This window comes from Bubalus kerabau, chromosome 10 (genome assembly GCF_029407905.1).
Source record: "Bubalus kerabau isolate K-KA32 ecotype Philippines breed swamp buffalo chromosome 10, PCC_UOA_SB_1v2, whole genome shotgun sequence".
Classification (NCBI taxonomy): domain Eukaryota; kingdom Metazoa; phylum Chordata; class Mammalia; order Artiodactyla; family Bovidae; genus Bubalus; species Bubalus kerabau.
Genome location: NC_073633.1, coordinates 8,608,299 through 8,627,989, shown reverse-complemented (window position 1 = coordinate 8,627,989; position 19,691 = coordinate 8,608,299).

Genomic DNA, 19,691 nt, shown 5'->3' with positions numbered 1-19,691 from the left:
TGGGCTGACAAATATATTGTATGAGTTTGTACCTTACTTGAAATAGTAATTATTCTTGCTAATATTGAAAGTATCAAAAGAGGAAACTCAGATTCTCAGTTAATTCTTGTCTCTCTTCCAAGGTTTCATACACCATAAATCTAAGGCTCTTCCATTTAATACCATAGCTTTTTTTTTTTTTTTCACTTTGTTTCTTTTTTTTTCTTAAAAAATTTTTTTTTATTGAAGGGTAATTGCTTTACAGAATTTTGTTGTTTTCTGTCAAACCTCAACATAAATCAGCCATAGGTATACATATGTCCCCTCCCTCTTGAACCTCCCTCCCATCTCCCTCCCCAGCCCACCCTTCTAGGTTGATAGAGAGCCCCTTTATGAGTTTCCTGAGCCATACAGCAAATTCCCGTTGGCTATCTCTTTTACATATGGTAATGTAAGTTTCCATGTTATTCCCTCCATACATCTCACCCTCTCTTCCCCTTTCCCCGTGTCCCTAAGTCTGTTCTCTGTGTCTGCTTCTCCCTTGCTGCCCTGTAAATAAATTTAATACCATAGCTTTAGTTTTGCCAGTTTGTATAGATGCTGTTGCAAGCTGGGCTCTTTGGGAGGTTAGACTCTGAGGGGGAGTGGAGTTTGAAGGATGTTTACTGGATGGCATCTCTGGGATCCACGCTGGTGGCGGAAGGAGGGTGGAGCAGAGGGAGAGGCTGAATGGCCATGTGGTCCACAGCCTCAGTCTGCTCTTCAGAGAGCTCTAGGTCTGAGACAGCTATCAGAGTCATGCCGGGTGGGGCCAGGGAGGCTGGGCCTTTTATAAACAGTTGTCCCTTCACCAGTGACGAGATGCAGGCCTCCTCCGGGAAGGGCCTGACCTCAGGCAAAGTGGCTTCTGCAGCTGAGGCATATCTTATGGTGCCCGTGGATGCAGAGTGTCTGTGGACAGCTCTTCTGGGGCTGAAGGCCCTGCCTTCCAGGTGCCGCACAGTGCTGGCGGGATGATGGTGAGACTCAAGCTACACAGCACTGGTTTAATCCACAGGAGAAGCAACATGCACACATAACATGATGGTCTTTATTGACTCTTGTTTACCTCGGTTCACTCAGTTGTGTCCGGCTCTTTGCGACCCCGTGGACTGCAGCACGCCAGGCTTCCCTGTCCATCACCAACTCCCGGAGCCTGCTCAAACTCACGTCCATCGAGTCGGTGATGCCATCCAACCATCTCATCCTCCGTCGTCCCCTTCTCCTCCTGCCTTCAGTCTTTCCCAGCATCATGCTCTTTTCCAATGAGTCAGTTGTTTGCATCAGGTGGCCAGAGTATTGAAGCTTCAGCTTCAGCATCAGCCCTTCCAATGAATATTCAGGACTGATTTCCTCAGAGGATTTAAGATAGCTACATAAAGGGTGTCTGACTCGCAGCACTGCTGAATTCATTGCTGCTGGAGCTGAGCAATAAATAGTGGGTTAACCGAGGAATTAATTAGCCATCATGCAAACTGCTTTCACGTGTGTTTCATCTTGCCTTCTCCTCCTCCAAAGGAGCACTGATTCCTGCCACCCTGCCCTCTGGCCAGCAATTCCTGGCACTTGGCGATGAAGATTTTCTCTCTTTTGTCTGGATCCTCAGTCACCCACATTGTCAGTGGGAAGTGAGTTGGGACTAAGTGGGGGTCAGGGGCCAGCAATTGAATCCATCTCTAAGGTAGTCATATCCATAAAAATTAAAGCTTACCAAATAGTTCTCCTAGAATTAATTGTATTACAGTTACATTTTTCTTCTCTTTGTGAAGATATAAAGCTACCTTCCCTAGTGTCTTTGGAATAGATTTGATGTGTGTATGGCCTTTCAGTCATCTGCTGCCCTACAGCTGGATTAGGAAAGCTCTAGTGCTTCCCATCGGAATATGGGACCACCCTTTTAAGGGCCTTAGCATGGTCTTTGTAAGAGTTTGACCAGCCACACTGGGAAGCAGCACTGCTTAGAAGTCAAGAACCCAGGATCTGGAATCTGACTGTTCCAACTCTGATGTTTTCTAGATGTGTGTTCTTGAACGAGTCCATCCCTCAAAGCCTCAGTTTCTTCATCTACACGATCAGATCAGATCAGTCGCTCAGTCGTGTCCAACTCTTTGCGACCCCATGAATCACAGCACGCCAGGCCTCCCTGTCCATCACCAACTCCCGGAGTTCACTCAGACTCACGTCCATCGAGTCAGTGATGCCATCCAGCCATCTCATCCTCTGTCGTCCCCTTCTCCTCCTGCCCCCAATCCCTCCCAGCATCAGAGTCTTTTCCAATGAGTCAACTCTGCATGAGGTAGCCAAAGTACTGGAGTTTCAGCTTTAGCATCATTCCTTCCAAAGAAATCCCAGGGCTGATCTCCTTCAGAATGGACTGGTTGGATCTCCTTGCAGTCCAAGGGACTCTCAAGAGTCTCCTCCAGCACCACAGTTCAAATGCATCAATTCTTCGGCGCTCAGCCTTCTTCACAGTCCAACTCTCACATCCATACATGACCACAGGAAAAACCATAGCCTTGACTAGATGGACCTTAGTTGGCAAAGTAATGTCTCTGCTTTTGCGTATGCTATCTAGGTTGGTCATAACTTTCCTTCCAAGGAGTAAGTGTCTTTTAATTTCATGGCTGCAGTCACCATCTGCAGTGATTCTGGAGCCCCAAAAAATAAAGTCTGACACTGTTTCCACTGTTTGCCCATCTATTTCCCATGAAGTGATGGGACCGGATGCCACGATCTTTGTTTTCTGAATGTTGAGCTTTAAGCCAACTTTTTCACTCCCCACTTTCACTTTCATCAAGAGGCTCTTTAGTTCCTCTTCACTTACTGCATAAGGGTGGTGTCATCTGCATATCTGAGGTTATTGATATTTCTCCCTGCAATCTTGATTCCAGCTTGTGTTTCTTCCAGTCCAGCGTTTCTCATGATGTACTCTGCATATAAGTTAAATAAGCAGGATGACAATATACAGCCTTGACGTACTCCCTTTCCTATTTGGAACCAGTCTGTTATTCCATGTCCAGTTCTAACTGTTGCTTCCTGACCTGCATACAAATTTCCCAAGAGGCAGATCAGGTGGTCTGGTATTCCCATCTCTTTCAGAATTTTCCACAGTTTACTGTGATCCACACAGTCAAAGGCTTTGGCATAGTCAATAAAACAGAAATAGATGTTTTTCTGGAACTCTCTTGCTTTTTCCATGATCCAGTGGATGTTGGCAATTTGATCTCTGCTTCCTCTGCCTTTTCTAAAACCAGCTTGAACATCAGGAAGTTCACGGTTCACATATTGCTGAAGCCTGGCTTGGAGAATTTTAAGCATTACTTTACTAGCGTGTGAGATGAGTGCAATTGTGCGGTAGTTTGAGCATTCTTTGGCATTGCCTTTCTTTGGGATTGGAATGAAAACTGACCTTTTCCAGTCCTGTGGCCACTGCTGAGTTTTCCAAATTTGCTGGCATATTGAGTGCAGCACTTTCACAGCATCATCTTTCATCTTTCAGGACCTGGAACAGCTCAACTGGAATTCCATCACCTCCACTAGCTTTGTTCGTAGTGATGCTTTCTAAGGCCCACTTGGCTTCACATTCCAGAATGTCTGGCTCTAGGTCAGTGATCAAACCATCGTGAATATCTGGGTCATGAAGATCTTTTTTGTACAGTTCTTCTGTGTATTCTTGCCATCTCTTCTTAATATCTTCTGCTTCTGTTAGGTCCATACCATTTCTGTCCTTTATCGAGCCCATCTTTGCATGAAATGTTCCTTTGGTATCTCTGATTTTCTTGAAGAGATCTCTAGTCTTTCCCATTCTGTTATTTTCCTTTATTTCTTTGCATTGATCGCTGAGGAAGGCTTTCTTATCTCTTGTTGCTATTCTTTGGAACTCTGCATTCAGATGTTTATATATTTCCTTTTCTCCTTTGCATTTCGCTTCTCTTCTTTTCACAGCTATTTGTAAGGCCTCCCCAGACAGCCATTTTGCTTTTTTGCATTTCTTTTCCATGGGGATGGTCTTGATCCCTGTCTCCTGTACAATGTCACAAACCTCATTCTATAGCTCATCAGGCACTCTATCTATCAGATCTAGGCCCTTAAATCTATTTCTCACTTACACTGTATAATCATCAGGGATTTGATTTAGGTCATACCTGAATGGTCTAGTGGTTTTCCCTAGTTTCTTCAATTTAAGTCTGAATTTGGCAGTAAGGAATTCGTGGTCTGAGGCACAGTCAGCTCCTGGTCTTGTTTTCATTGACTGTATAGAGCTTCTCCATCTTTGGCTGCAAAGAATATAATAAATCTGATTTTGGTGTTGACCATCTGGTGATGTCCATGTGTAGAGTCTTCTCTTGTGTTGTTGGAAGAGGGTGTTTGTTATGACCATTGCATTTTCTTGGCAAAACTCTATTAGTCTTTGCCCTGCTTCATTCCGTATTCCAAGGCCAAATTTGCCTGTTACTCCAGGTGTTTCTTGACTTCCTACTTTTGCATTCCAGTCCCCTATAATGAAAGGGACATCTATTTTGGTGGTTAGTTCTAAAAGGTCTTGTAGGTCTTCATAGAACCATTCAACTTCAGCTTCTTCAGTGTTACTGGTTGGGGCATAGACTTGGATTACTGTGATATTGAATGGTTTGCCTTGGAAATGAACAGAGCTCATTCTCTTGTTTTTGAGATTGCATCCAAGTACTGCATTTCAGACTCTTTTGTTGACCACGATGGCTACTCCATTTCTTCTGAGGGATTCCTGCCCGCAGTAGTAGATATAATGGTCATCTGAGTTAAATTCACCCATTCCAGTCCATTTCAATTCGCTGATTCCTAGAACGTCGACATTCACTCTTGCCATCTCTTGTTTGACTACTTCCAATTTGCCTTGATTCATGGACCTGACATTCCAGGTTCCTATGCAATATTGCTCTTTACAGCATCGGGCTTTGCTTCTATCACCAGTCACATCCACAGCTGGGTATTGTTTTTGCTTTGGTTCCATCCCTTCATTCTTTCTGTAGTTATTTCTCCACTGATCTCCAGTAGCATATTGGGCACCTACTGACCTGGGGAGTTCCTCTTTCAGTATCCTATCATTTTGCCTTTTCATACTGTTCATGGGGTTCTCAAGGCAAGAATACTGAAGTGGCTTGCCATTCCCTTCTTAAAAGCTGTTCCCTCCAGGAACAACTACAAGGATTCTGCAAGGTGATGCCCATGAAGAGACTGACATGGACCCTGGCACGTAAGTGTTAGCTTCTCTCTAGGAGGAGGAAGGTGATGATAATGGGGGTGGTGGTGCTGGGACAGTCGGGATCTGCCCTCTGTCACATTCCCGCAGACCCTCACTGCTCTTTGTGGTCTACTTAATCTGCCAGTTTTTTAATTTTTCTGCTGTGGGAGACCTGAAACAATAGATCGTGGGGAGATGTGAAAGAATGCAGAGGAGAGAAATGTATGTTTGAAAAGTACTACAGATGCACATTTCAAAATAACATCACACGGAATATATCTATGAGAATTACATCAAAATAAATCACTGTGGCTGCTTCAGTGATGCCCGAGAGTGGGTACCCGAGGCAGTAGAGAGAGGTGTGTGTCCCTGGGGTCATGGCCCCTGGGAGTGAATCAGGTGAGTTCAGCAGTGGGGAGTGTGGAGTAGGGTCCAGCATGGGGAGCCCTGGTGTGTGCCCCCATGGGAAGCACACAGAGCAGCAGGCCTCTCCCTGTTGCACCCAGTGGTGTCTAGCCAGCAGTGACTGATGAGAGGGACAGCGACCAAGGCAAACTGAGCAAAGTTTCTAAATATAAGGACTTTTGACATAGTCAGCGAAACCTCAGCTGTTCTATAATAAGGTTTAACCTTGGTCCACCGGAGCAAGACTTCACCAGATGGTGGTTTACTCTTGTTTGGCCTCAAGTCACAACTGTGTGTTGCAGAGAGGGACGTTGCTGAATTAACAAACCAGAAACACAGAGATAATTATTTTTATAAGTGTGGATTAGCTATGAGCTTCATGTTCTACAGTGGGAAGGAAGACCTCTATCTCTGGCAGTGGTGATTTATTGGTGCACTTCTAGATCTGGTAAACTCTTATTTAGTTGGCCTGATGGAGTTCTGGTGTGTCGTAATTAATCCCTGTGCCTTGCTGAGCTGTTTATCATGGTTACACTCAGGTTACCAACCATTAGAAAACTAGAATACAATGAAACGCATGAACACTGAAGCAAGTAAAATGAATTTACTCTCTCAGGCAATTTAGAAGAGCTTTAGGATCTTCAAGGACCTCACTGCTGCCGTTATCACTATGTGGCCCTACAGGTTAGATACAAACTGTCGGGCCTCACAGAAGCTCCGAGGCTGCCTTGTGACCGTGTCCTCAGCATTTGATTCTGAACTGCTGCTGCTTTTTTTTTTTTTTTTTAAATAAAAGGCCATGCCTCAGGAACTGCTTCAGAAACTACTTGCAGTCATTTGAGTCCTCTCTGGTCTGGGTTCTGGGTCCATGGGATTGTCCTGCTGCAGAAGCCCTCAGATGTCTGCCATTCCCGAGCCACACTGAAGTGGAGCCGTGGATAGAAATGCTCTGGAGGGAAGTACTGACAGGAGATGCTCTGCCTGGGAGCTCCAGGCCCTCTGCTCTTTCCAGGCCTGGGGACCGGCTGGAAGGTGGGCTGCTGACATCTCAGTCTGCTTCTGGCCGTCCAGGAAGGAAAGTGGCCCGAAGGGCTTCTTAAGTCATCAATGAAAATATAAATCACTGTTCAAGTAATTTATTCCTGGCCACGGTCAGACATGATCTGTAATCTCTAAGGGCCTTACGCGTGTCTGACTCCATATGAGCCTGTGGACTGCAGCCTGCCAGGCTCCTCTGTCTTCGGGGTTCTCCAGGCAGGACAACTGGAGTGGCTTGCCATGCCCTCCTCCACAGGATCTTCCTGACCCAGGGATCGAACCCGCGTCTCTCACGTCTCCTGCATTGGCAGGCAGGTTCTTACCACTAGCGCCACCTGGGAAGCACCCAAGGGCCTTATATCAAAGTCTTTTTGTTGTTTCTGTTCTAGTTGTTTTAATCATCTTTAAAAGGAGAGAAAGGTTCTCATTGTATTCTTGATCCTATTGTGTAGACAGTTTGAAACAAGGAGACTGGTTTTCTTGGATAACTGTTGAATGGATTAACTTCAAATGGGAGTCCTGGGAGGGCTGTGAACAGCACAGCAAGTGAGCAGCTGTTTCTGTTAAAACACGTGGCCAGCCCGGACACGGGCTCCGCGGCCGATCGCTTGGCCCGTCACCCTTAGGCGGGCTGGCCAGGCTCTCCCCAGATACACAGCCATGGGAATGGACTCCTCGGGGCCCTTCCTTCAGTCCCCAGCCCACCGCCCGAGTACCTCTCTTACCCTGCCTGCTGCTCCTCTCTAGCTCGTGACCGGGGCATCTCAGCTCTTGCTTGTAGCTTCTGTCTCCCCCTCGCCTGTCATCAGCCCTGGTGCCTGGCGAGCTGCCCCCGTGGCCGCCCCTGCACTCTGCTTTGCACTCACACTCGGGTCACTCTGGGTCACACCCCCAGTCCTGCCGGACCCTGCGCCCTCACCCCAAGGCTAGTGCACGTGTGTGTGCGGGCCTACACCTGCCTCAGGAGAAAGGCACTAACAGACTTGTTTCACAAGCACCTTTTAATGGGTTTTCAGTAGATCTGACCAGCTCTGCAGCAGTCCTTCGTTGTACAAGTTCAGCATTTTTGGTTATTGACTCATTGACTGACATCTATTAAGACCTACTCAGTAGGAGTGCTAGGCTTCACATTCAGAAGTTACCGGTTACCTTCAGTCTTGAAGTGGACGTAAGGGTGATCTGACCGTGAGGTCTGTCTCCCCACACATAGGTGAGTTGACCACACTTTATCTCCATGGTTGAGATAGACATTTTCCCGCCAAGTCCACACAAGCATTTCCTGAAGCCGTCAGAAGAGAGACGTCATTCCCAGATGGATCACTGCTTCATAAAGTGCCTACACGTTGTCAAGTGCAAGCACTGGAAGTAGAGTTTGGTGTACAGTGTATTTATGTCCATTGAAAGAGCAAAGGAGAAACTAAATATATAGAAGCTCTGGAAGAGTGAGCAAGAAAAGGATAATGTAGGATTCCTCTGAAGAAGGGATTCTGGCAGCTTGGGAGTCGGGGGAAGAAGGGAAATTTTTCACTGTTTGTACTTTTGTAACTTTTGAATTTTAAATTCTGTGAATGTTATGGCTTTAAAAAAAAACACGTAAAATCTATTTTTAAACGTTAAGTCCTTGAAAAGGAGGTGGGGGCTGAGATGCTATCACCTGGAATCTTGAGCAAACTGATGAGAAGGGTACATAAGTGTAGATACAGAAAGTGAGTCTGTAGGAAATCATAGAAGAAAGAAGTGGAACTCCGCATTAGAGGATTAGGTGTGGTAGCTATTGTTGTTGCTTCCTGAAGATATATTGTCCACCTCTCATGAATGTGTACCTGCTGGGTCTCTGACCCATGGCTGGGAAGGGAGTGGGCAGCTGGATGACAGGCCAAAGTAAGATGCTCGTGGGAAGCTTCATGCTGTAGTGAATCTGAGACTGCCAGCTGCATTCCTTCTACCTAAACACAAGTGTGGGTTTCTGTGAGGGTCCAGCATCAATTAGGGATTTGAAAACTGGCAAAGTGTTTATCTTTGTGAGGCCCGTGTGAATTTTAGGCAGGAAGATACTGGGCTTGGTGATACCCTGTCACAGTATCTTCCTTAATGAATGTTTCTTCTCCTCAAAACAGAATAAATTTGTGTTCCTTGGTGTAAACAGTAAATAATATACACAGAAAGTGCTTTATAATATTGGTTAAGGCGGTATCTACAATCTGCTGTTTACGTTCCCATCTCTTTTTCTTAGTGACAAATGAGCCTAATACAGTGAAGAAGCTACAACAGAGCCCACAGAGGGGGAATCTCAATTCACCAAGCACACAGCTTGGTTATCGAGTTTGCAGATTGACCAGTGGGCCACCAGCACTAAAACTCTTCAAAGGATTAACACAAATTTTAAAAATTAGAATTTGCTTACTAAGCATACTGAATGCTGCACTGGATAAGCTTCTGTGCACAGTCTTTTAAACATAGGGTTTTTTTTTGTTTTTTTTTTTTTTAAGAAAAGCAGATCATGCACAAGATTTATTCATTGGGTCACATTTGATGGACATTTAAAATTTCATGCCCAAATAGTCTTACTGCAACTCTAAACTATGGGACATTGGAACAAAGGCAAATCCCGGAGGTGGGCAGAATTTTCTACTGAGCTAAAACCAGGTGAGCCACCCCTTCTGGGATCACAAAGCAGGACCAATTTTGCTTCTCTCATACATTCAGGTTGAACATGTTCAGCTGCCAGCTCATCATCTTACTGTCATATATTAGGTCATTTATGTGGGTTATTCAATCTTTACAACTGCCAGTTGGGCTCTAATTATTCTGTTTTATGGATGAAGAAGCTGGGACACAGAAAGGCCAAGTCGTTTGCCCCAAATCACAAAGTCAGTCAGTGGTCAAATCTAGGGAGTGTGACTCTCAAACCTGCCTTCTAAGCACCAGATGAAAGAAAAATGCTGTGCTTAGTGGGACCTTTTTATATGCCATGTTTAATGGGAAAGTATTAACCTTAACTATGTTTGAATGGTAGATGAACACTGTAGTAAGCTTGGGTGGCCAGATCCAGTCGTGCAGGTGCGCACAGCCCAGCAGCAGGGCCCATCCGTGTCACAGCGCCTGTGAGGGGACCCCTCGGTCCTGTGTAGTGCTCAGCATACACAGCCGTGTGCCATGACCCCGAGTCCCTGAAAGACTGGTGAGCTTTGCACAGCGCTGTCTTTACACTGTGATACTAGTTCCTAGATCATCCCTGTAAAGTTAGGAAAGTTGATTATAGAAAAAGAAAAGCAGAGGAGGGGAAGAGAAGATGTAAACCGTGAAGGGATGGGCAAATTTATTTTTTTACCTATATGCTTCCAATTTGACAGACTGAATGAATTTGCTTTGCTGTGAGAAACTTGGAAATTTAAATTATTCTCCCACATCTCTTCCCTCTATCTTCTGGATTGTGTTTATCACATCATTATTTTTACATGATCAAGATTTATAGTATTTACAATATGCTAGGTATCATAATTCCCACAGTTGCCTAGTTTTCATCCTACATCTAAATGGACCACCGGACCGTCTATAATGGGCATTCCATGACTCAGAGTGATTAATTTCTTAATTGGTCCCCATATTATCACTGGGTTCCTATTATTTTGTGACTTTTGTTTAAGTATTTCTGTGGGATGGATTCCAAGAGCTTGGAATTCTTGGGAAACAGGGGACAAGTATTTAAAATTTTTGTAGGCATTGTCCGATTGGCCTCTAAATACCTGGATCATGTTATACAATCACCAGGTCTTTGAGAATATCTTTATGCCTTGAATTTGTTGTTGATGTTCGGTCCCTAAGTCACGTCCGATTTTTCATGACCCCACGGACTGCAGCATGCCAGGCTTCCCTGTCTTCCAACCTTGAATGTTAACCAACCAACCTTGAATAGTAACACTTAAATTTTTCTCAATTATTTGAAGGATTGAGAAGAGTATCTCACCCCAATACCTAGAGATAATGATTATTAATAATTTCTTATATATTTTCCATAACATTTTTCTGATATAGAAGTATAAAATATACACACTGCACACATACACACAATGTCTTTTTTTTAAAAGGAAAGGGCATAGTCAACGCACACTGTTCTCTGTCTTGCTTTTTTCTCCTTTAATCTTACAGAAAGTTTCATATCAGCATATATCCAACTAAATGTTAAGAGCTGTTGCAGTATATAGATATTCTAATATATAGATGACCATTATATTGTTGTTCCAGTATTTATTTGAGGTTCCATTAATGGTCTTTTAGGTTGTTCCAGACTTTTACTTCGGAGAAGGCAATGGCAACCCACTCCAGTGCTCTTGCCTGGCAAATCCCATGGACAGAGGAGCCTGGTAGGCTGCAGTCCATGGGGTCGCTAGGAGTTGGACACGACTGAAACGACTTAGCATAGCAGACTTTTATTTCAAAAAAAATACTACAGTTGAAACTTTTTATTTGCATCTTTGAACAGGTGTGAACATGTGAACATGACTGTTGACTGCTGCTGCTGCTGCTGCTAAGTCACTTCAGTCGTGACCGACTCTGTGGGACCCCATAGACACCAGCCCACCAGGCTCCCCCGTCCCTGGTATTTTCCAGGCATGAACACTGGAGTGGCTTGCCAATTCCTTCTCCAATGAAAGAAAGTGACTGGACTCCAAGAAGTGAGGTTTCCAGGTAGAAAGTTCTGTGCCTTTAATATTCGGATCACATATTGCTGAAATGGCCTCTCAAGAGAGGACACCGTTTGCAGCCCCACCCCCAGCCCTGCCCTCAACAGTGCATGAAGCTGCCTGTTTGCCCACAGCTTCTGCAGAAGACTGTAGTGTCAGCTTTTAGGACCATTGCCGATCTAGAAAGTGAAACATGGTGTATACGTTTTAATGTTAATGCCCACTTGTCTTACAGGCAACAGTTGACAAACTTTTCAGGATGTCTGACCGTCATTTCTGTGTTCCTTTGTGTGTGTCTTTTCTGTGAAGTCTCTTTTTGTGTCCTTTGCCCATTTTTCTATTGGGTTTTTGGTAACTGCTATTTCTTTTTGATTTGTCAGCTTATTTATATATTGAATTATAGTCATCTTTTTGTTAATATTAGTTACCCTTTATAGTCTGTCTTTATTTGAAATCTTCTTGACCACAAGGAAATTTTTTTTATTTTTATGTAGACAAATTTATAAACAGTTTATGTTTCTAGGTATTGTGTCTTCCTTAGAAAGACCTTTTTCTAATTTATATTTTTATTGAGGTAATGGCAACCCACTCCAGTACTCTTGCCTGGAAACTCCCATGGACAGAGGAGCCTGGTGGGCTGAAGTCCATGGGGTCGCTAAGAGTCAGACACGACTGAGCGACTTCACTTTCACTTTTCACTTTCATGCATGGAGAAGGAAATGGCAACCCACTCCAGTGTTCTTGCCTGGAGAATCCCAGAGAAGGGATCTCCCTGGTGGGCTGCCATCTATGGGGTCGCACAGAGTCAGACATGACTGAAGTGACTTAGCATGCATGCATAGTTGATTTACAGTGTTATATTAATTACTGCTATACAGCTAAGTGAGGCAGTTATCCATATATGCATTCTTTTTGATATTCTTTTCCATTATGGCTTGTCACAGGATGTTGAATATAGTTCCCTGTGCTCTACAGTAGGACCTTGTTGTTTATCCACTCTCCATATAAAAGCTTACATCTTCTAACCACAGCCGCCTGCCCCATCTCTCTCCCAGGCCCTCCTCCTTGGCCACCATCAGTCTGTTCTCTCTGTTGGTGAATTTATTTCTGTTTTGTAAATAAGTTCATTTGTGTCATATTTTAGATTCCACTTATAAGTGATATCATATGGTATTTGTCTCTCTTTTTCTGACTTAGAGTGATAATCCCTAATTGCATCCACATTGCTGCAAATGGTATTCTTTTTTATAGCTGAGCAGTGTTCCATTGTATGTACATACCACATCTTGTTTATCCATTCAGCTGTTGATGAACATTTAGGTTGTGTCTTGGCTGTTGTGAATAGTGCTGCTGTGAACCTAGAGATGCTTGTTTCTTTCTGAATCGTAGTTTTGTCTAGATATACGCCCAGCGGTGGGATTGCTGGATCATATGGTAATTCTGTTTTTAGTTTTCTGAGGAACCTGCATACCATTTTCCTCAGTGGCTGCACCAGCTTATATTCCCATCAAAAGCATAGCATTCTCCACACCCTCTTCAGCATTTGATATTGGTAGATTTTTTGATGATGGCCACTCTGAGTGGTGTGAGGTGGTCCCTCATTGTGGTTTTGATTTGCTTTTCTCTAATAATTAGTGATGTTGAGTATCTATTCATGTGCCGCTTGGCCTTCTGTATGTGGAAAGACCTTCTTTATTCCAATATTGAATTTTAAAATATTCCATATTCTCTTCTAGTGTTTTCATGGTTTCTTTTTAAAATACTTCAATATTTGACTTATCATTTTAGAGTAAAGTAGACATTCATTTCCCTTTTTATTCTCACTGTTGGCCTATTGAATGTTGAATGATCCGTCTTATCCGCACTGCTTAGATACGCTGATCTCAGATTTCCCTGGTAGAGCAGTGGATAGGAGTCCACCTGTCAGTGCAGGGGACACAGGTTCAATCCATCCCTGGTCTGGGAAGATTCCACATGCTGCAGAGCAGCTAAGCCTGCATGCTGCAACTACTGAACGTTCATGCTGCAACTGGTGCCCTGTGTACCTACAGCCTGTGCTTCACAGCAGAGAAGCCATCACATTGAGAAGCCTGTGCATGGCAACGAAGAGCAGCCCACACTCGCTGCAATTAGAGAAGTCCTGAGCAAAGCAATGGAGAGCCAGCACAGCCAGATATAAATAAATAAATAAATTTGAGAAAAAGAAAAGGGAAAAAATGCTGTTCATAAATGTCCATACAATATACTTTTAACTAGTTTTCAGCCTAGACATACACTGTCCTTCCCTGTCCTCCCATCTCCCCAGCTGTGGTGGGAGTTGAATGGAAGTTTTACTTCTTATTAATTAGATATTTTAACAGTGTAGGACAACCTTAGGGTATTTTTTGTTTGCAAAAATTAAAACTAAACATCCCTGGAGTCCAGTAGTTTAGTCAATTCAGTCCAGTCCCTCAGTTGTGTCTGAGTCTTTACAACCCCATGGACTGCAGCACGCCAGGCCTCCCTGTCCATCACCATCCACCACTCCTGGAGCTTACTCAAACTCATGTCAGTTGAGTTGGTGATGCCTTCCAACCATCTCATCCTGTGTCGTCCCCTTCTCCTCCCGCACTCAATCTTTCCCAGCATCAGGATCTTTTCCAATGAGTCAGTTCTTCACATCAGGTGGCCAAAGTATTGGAGCTTCAACATCAGTTCTACCAATCAATATTAAGGACTGATTTCCTTTAGGATTGACTGGTTTGATCTCTTTGCAGTCCAAGGGACTCTCAAAAGTCTTCTCCAACACCACAGTTAAAAAGCATCAATTCTGCACTCAGCTTTCTTTATAGTCCAACTCTCACGTCCATACATGACTACTGGAAAAACCATATCCTTGACTAGATGGACCTTTGTCAGCAAAGGAATGTCTCTGCTTTTTAATGTGCTGTTTAGGTTGGTCATAGCTTTTCTTACAAGGAGCAACTGTGTTTTAATTTCATGGCTACAGTGATTTTGGAGCCCCCCCAAATAAAGTCTCTCACTGTTTCCATTGTTTCCCCATCTATTTACCATGAAGTGATGAGACCAGATGCTATGATCTTAGTTTTCTGAATGTTGAGTTTTAAGCCAATGTTTTCACTCCTCTCTTTCACTTTCATCAAGAGGCTCTTTAGTTGCTCTTCGCTTTCTGCAATAAGGGTGGTGTCATCTGCATATCTGGGGTTATTGATATTTCTGCCTGCAATCTTGATTCTAGCTTGTGCTTCATCCAGCCCAGCGTTTCTCATGATGTACTCTGCATATAAGTTAAATAAGTAGGGTGACAGTATACAGCCTTGATGTACTCCTTTCCCAGTTTGGAACCAGTCTGTTGTTGCATATCTAGTTCTAACTGTTGCTTCTTGACCTGCATACAGATTTCTGAGGAGGCAGGTCAGGTGGTCTGGTATTCCCATCTCTTGAAGAATTTTCCACAGTTTGTTGTGATCCACACAGTCAAAGACTTTGACGTAGTCCAGTAGTCCAGGTGTAGTCCACCCACATCAGACATGGGAGACCATCTGTGCCCCTTTCCCAGAGCTTTGCTTCTCTCTCTTTTTTAAAACTGTATTTATTTATTTTGGCTGTGCTGGATCTTCATTGCTGCACAGGCTTTTCTCCAGTTGCGGCGAGCAGGCTCTACTCTCTCGTTGTGGTGTGTGAGCTTCTCATCGCAGTGGCTTCTCTTGTTGTGGAGCACAGGCTCTGGGGCAGGTGGGCTCAGTACTTGCGGCTCCCAGGCTCCAGAGCACAGGCTCAGTAGTTGTGGCGCATGGGCTTCATTGCTTTGTGGCATGTTGGATATTCCCAGATCAGGGATTGAACCCGTGTCTCCTGCACTGGCAGACAGATTCTTTATTTCTGAGCCCCCAGGGAAGCCCCTTCTCTTCTTGTTTAGATCCTGCTATCTGGTCCTGTTCCTACAGAGCATCATGCAGCTGCCACAGCTGCTTAAAAGCAGATTGTGTATGATGATCTCTGTCAAGCAAGGTGCAAAGAATGCTGAGATCTGTTATCTCCTGGAGGTCTGAGGGTTGACAAAGGAAAACCTGACTGACTGGAAACAGCTTGGCATTTCTTGACATACACATAAAAATTCGTGGTCAAAAAGACAGTTCAGTTTGCCCTAGCAACAAATCCATTTCCTCTAGTGAGGTAGGCCCTTGCAAGGTTATTAGCTGCCCTCACAGCTCAGCATGTGCTTGGCCTCCAAGCTGCAGGCTCCATGTGCAGTGCCCTATGCAACTCCAGATTCAGGCCCATGAGCTCCCCAAGTGTCATTTAGATTCCATGCTGGTCACATGGTCCCCAGGCCTAGTCCTACCCCAAGGAAGTCACGGATTAGGTCGTGGTTCCTCCCCTCCCCCTCAAGGGTGATGCTTGGTTTGGGGGATGTATGGGGAGGCAGCAACAGCCTGGATTCATCAGTGCTCTTGGAGGAGATTTGTGTCTTGTCATGGAGCAACCAAGGGTAAAATAATCAAAAGCAGGAAAGAAAGGAGTCCAGAGTGAGTCAAAGAGATCATCAGAGCATCTAGGGCCTTGCATGGGAGCTGTTCTCTCTGCTTCTCCAGGGTGTGACCCGTTCCCCAGCACCCTGAAGAATGGGGCTGAGGGCAAGTCAACCACTCTCATTGCCTCCAGCCTGACCCCTGACTCCTAGTCCCCTTCTCTGGGGCTCTCTATCCTCCCTCAAAGGGAAGGTGGGCTCTCGGGTCTTAGATAATGAGACAGCTGCTACACTGAGAAGAGAGAGCAACCAGAAATCTTCAAGAACTCAGGGAAGAAGAAGGGGTGGCCTGCTATCCAGGCATGAAGAAGGGGTAGGCCGTTAACATTCCTCGGGCCCAGCCTGATCCTTCCAAGGCTTGGAGAGTCACTGTACAGTTCAAGTTGGAGGTCAGACCTTCAAGAAGAGCCCCAGAGAGAGGTTAGGAAGAAGGATACTCTCTTATTCTGAGAGGAAGTCCTTCTCTTCCACTTGACCACTATCTTTCCCACCGTCATCTTCACCTGAGGTTATGCCTGGGTGAGTTGGAAAGTTGCCAGTCTTTGAAAGTGGAGCAAGGAAACACTGAGCAGAAAAAGAAATCTAGGAGATAATGTCCTGGGCTGCAGAGGCATTCTCCTTCAGTTTATCTAACATGACAGAAGCTTGCCTTCATTCTCTTTGTTTCTAGATTGACTTTTGCCCTGCACGGTAGTATTTTCCTTTTTGTGACAAGCCTCCTACATATCACTCCCTTCCAGGCAACCAGCCCACTCATTTGGAGGAGGTTATTTTTGTGCACAGTTTGCTTGTTGGAAACTAGTTGGTTCAGTGTGAGCAGTGCAGATGGAAAGAAAAACAAAAAAATATCCAGTTCTCTGCCTTGGTGGTGAGAGTGGAGAATCAAAGCAGTAGTATCTGCAGCTAACAGGCGTTTAGTGGTGAGGGGCGAGGTGAGCAGGGAAGAGTAGGGGACCCAAGGTCATGGCCAAGATGTGCTCCCTCCAACAGTGTTTGGTCTAGGTCTGACCATCTTTATTTATACCTAGTTCTGTCCTCCAGAAATAGGTGGGGTGACCCCAGATAAAAACACTAAAGCAAATGGGATGCCTCTTTAGCCCTTTGATGAGTTGAAAGTTGTCTTTGCAGGTCAGTTACAGTCAAAGCAATCTATAGAGAAACCTTTTTTTTTTTTTTTAAATGATGAGAATGACACCATGACATAAAAATTGACAAATTAATATCAAGTAGCCTGGAATTTTGTGAAATGAAAAATGATAACAGAAACATTAGCTCTTTTAGTTGTTAAGGAAATGAGTGAAATGGAAAGGGAGAAGCCTCTATCCCTTAAGGAGGGAAGTATGGAAAAGGCTGGTTTTCATTCCAATCCCAAAGAAAGGCAATTCCAAAGAATGTTCAAGCTACTGCACAATTGCACTCATCTCACACGCTAGGAAAGTAATGCTCAAAATTCTCTAAGCAAAGCTTCAACAGTACATGAATCAAGAACTTCCAGATATTCAAGCTGGCTTTAGAAAAGGCAGAGGAACCAAAGATCAAATTGCCAACATCTGTTGGATCACAGAAAAAGCAAGCGAATTTCAGAAAAACATCTGCTTTATTGACTACACCAAAGCCTTTGACTGTGTGGATTACAACAAACTGGAAAATTCTTAAAGAAACAGGAATACTGGACCACCTTCCCTCCCTCCTGAGAAGTCTCTATGCAGGTCAAGAGCAACAGTTAGAACTGGACATGGAACAACAGAGTGGTTTCAAATTGGGAAAGGAGTATGTCAAGGCTGTATATTGTCACCCTGCTTATTTAACTTATATGCAGAGTACATCATACAAAATGTCAAGCTGAATGAAGCACAAGCTGGAGTCAAGATTGATGGGAAAAATATCAGTAACCTCAGATATGTGGCTGACACCACCATTATGGCAGACAGTGAAGAGGAACTGAAGAGACTCTTGATCAAAATGAAAGAGGAGAATGAAAAAGCTGAGTTAAAACTTAACATTCAGAGAACAAAGATCATGGCATCCGGTCCCATCACTTCATGGCAAATAGATGGGGAGACAATAGAAACAGTGACGGACTTGATTTTTGGGGGTGCCAAAATCACTGCAGCCATGCAGTGACTGCATGCACTGCAGCAATGAAATTAAACGACGCTTGCTCCTTGGAAGAAAAACTATGACCAACCTAGACAGCATATTAAAAAACAGAGACATTACTTTGCCCACAAAGGTCCATCTAGTCAAAGCTATGGTTTTTCCAGAAGTCATATAGGGATGTGAGAGTTGAACCATAAAGAATGATGAGTGCAGAAGAATTGATGCTTTTGAACTGTGGTGTTGGAGAAGAGTCTTGAGAGCCTCTTGGACTGCAAGGAGATCCAACCAGCCCATCCTTAAGGAACTCAGACCTGAATATTCATTAGAAGGACTGATGCTGAAGCTGAAGCTCCAATACGTTGGCCACCTGATGCAGAGAACTGACTCATTTGAAAAGCCCCTGATTCTGGGAAAGATTGAAGGCAGGGGGAGAAGGGGATGACAGAGGATGAGACAGTTGGATGGCAGCACCGACTGAATGGACATGAGTTTGAGCAAGCTCCAGCAGTTAGTGATGGACAGGGAAGCCTAGCATGCTTCAGTCTATGGGGTGGCAAGGAGTTAGACACAACTGAGGATCTGAACTGAACTGATGGAGTCTCCAAGTACATGCTGAGAACCATGAGATGCTCTGCCTGAGCATATGAGAATGTGGCTGTAAGATTCTCCACACAGAAGTGTTTTCTTGGCATCCCAAGCGTATGAAGTAAACAGCCATGGAGACCTCTCCCACTTGCCATTGTTCTAGTAAATACTCTGAGATAACAGGTGGAGCTTAAACATTCTCCCTTCAGTGACACTGCCCACCACATTGGAACATTTGAAGCAGTGACTGTGGAAAATTTAGAATGAATTGGAAAACTCCCTGCCAACATAGGAGCCCTCCAGCCCCAGAGAACGCCCTGAGCTGAGTGAGATCAGCGCCTATATAGCAAACCCTGCAGAGGGAAGGGAGAAGACAGGGGGGCACCACAGCAAGGAAAGAAAGGCTGATTTCAGCCTTTGGTGTCTATCCCAGGATGCAGAAGCCCTGCCTGGGTGATCATCCGTGGATGAAACTGTTAGACAAAAGGTTGATGGGAAATTTTACGAAGGAGTGACCAAGATGAACCCACCAGAACCCCTCAGGCCCAACTTGATGCAACTTGCCATCTGTAAGAGTGGCACAGCTATACACATGTCTCCTGATACTGTGAGCTAGGAAACACGCAGCATCACCTATCATGTTTTCTTGCCAAGAAAGTTTAACCTAAATTGAAATAATCCTATAAATCTAACTTCTGTGCAGGTAGTGGAACAAAATTAAGTGATTGCATTTAAGTCAAAGGCAGATAATGGAATGTTCTACAGCGGTTGGCTATGTATTTTTCAAAGCATCATTGAGATTAAAAAATAAGAGAAAGAAGGAAAAGCTAAAGAAAAAGATACCAAAGAAGAAAGATTGGCTCTATATTCAAAAGATACTTAAGGCACATATTAACCAAATGTAACATTTAGATCTTAACAGATCCTGATTATAACAAGCTGTGGGGAGAAAATTTGAGGTAGTCAGGGAAACTTGAATATGAACTGCCATTAAATAGCATGGAGTTATCATCAATTTTGTTTATTATGATATTAGCATTGCAGTTATGTGAGAAAATGTTCGTAATTTTAAAAGTTGTATGCTGAAGTTTTAGAAGTGAAATGATAA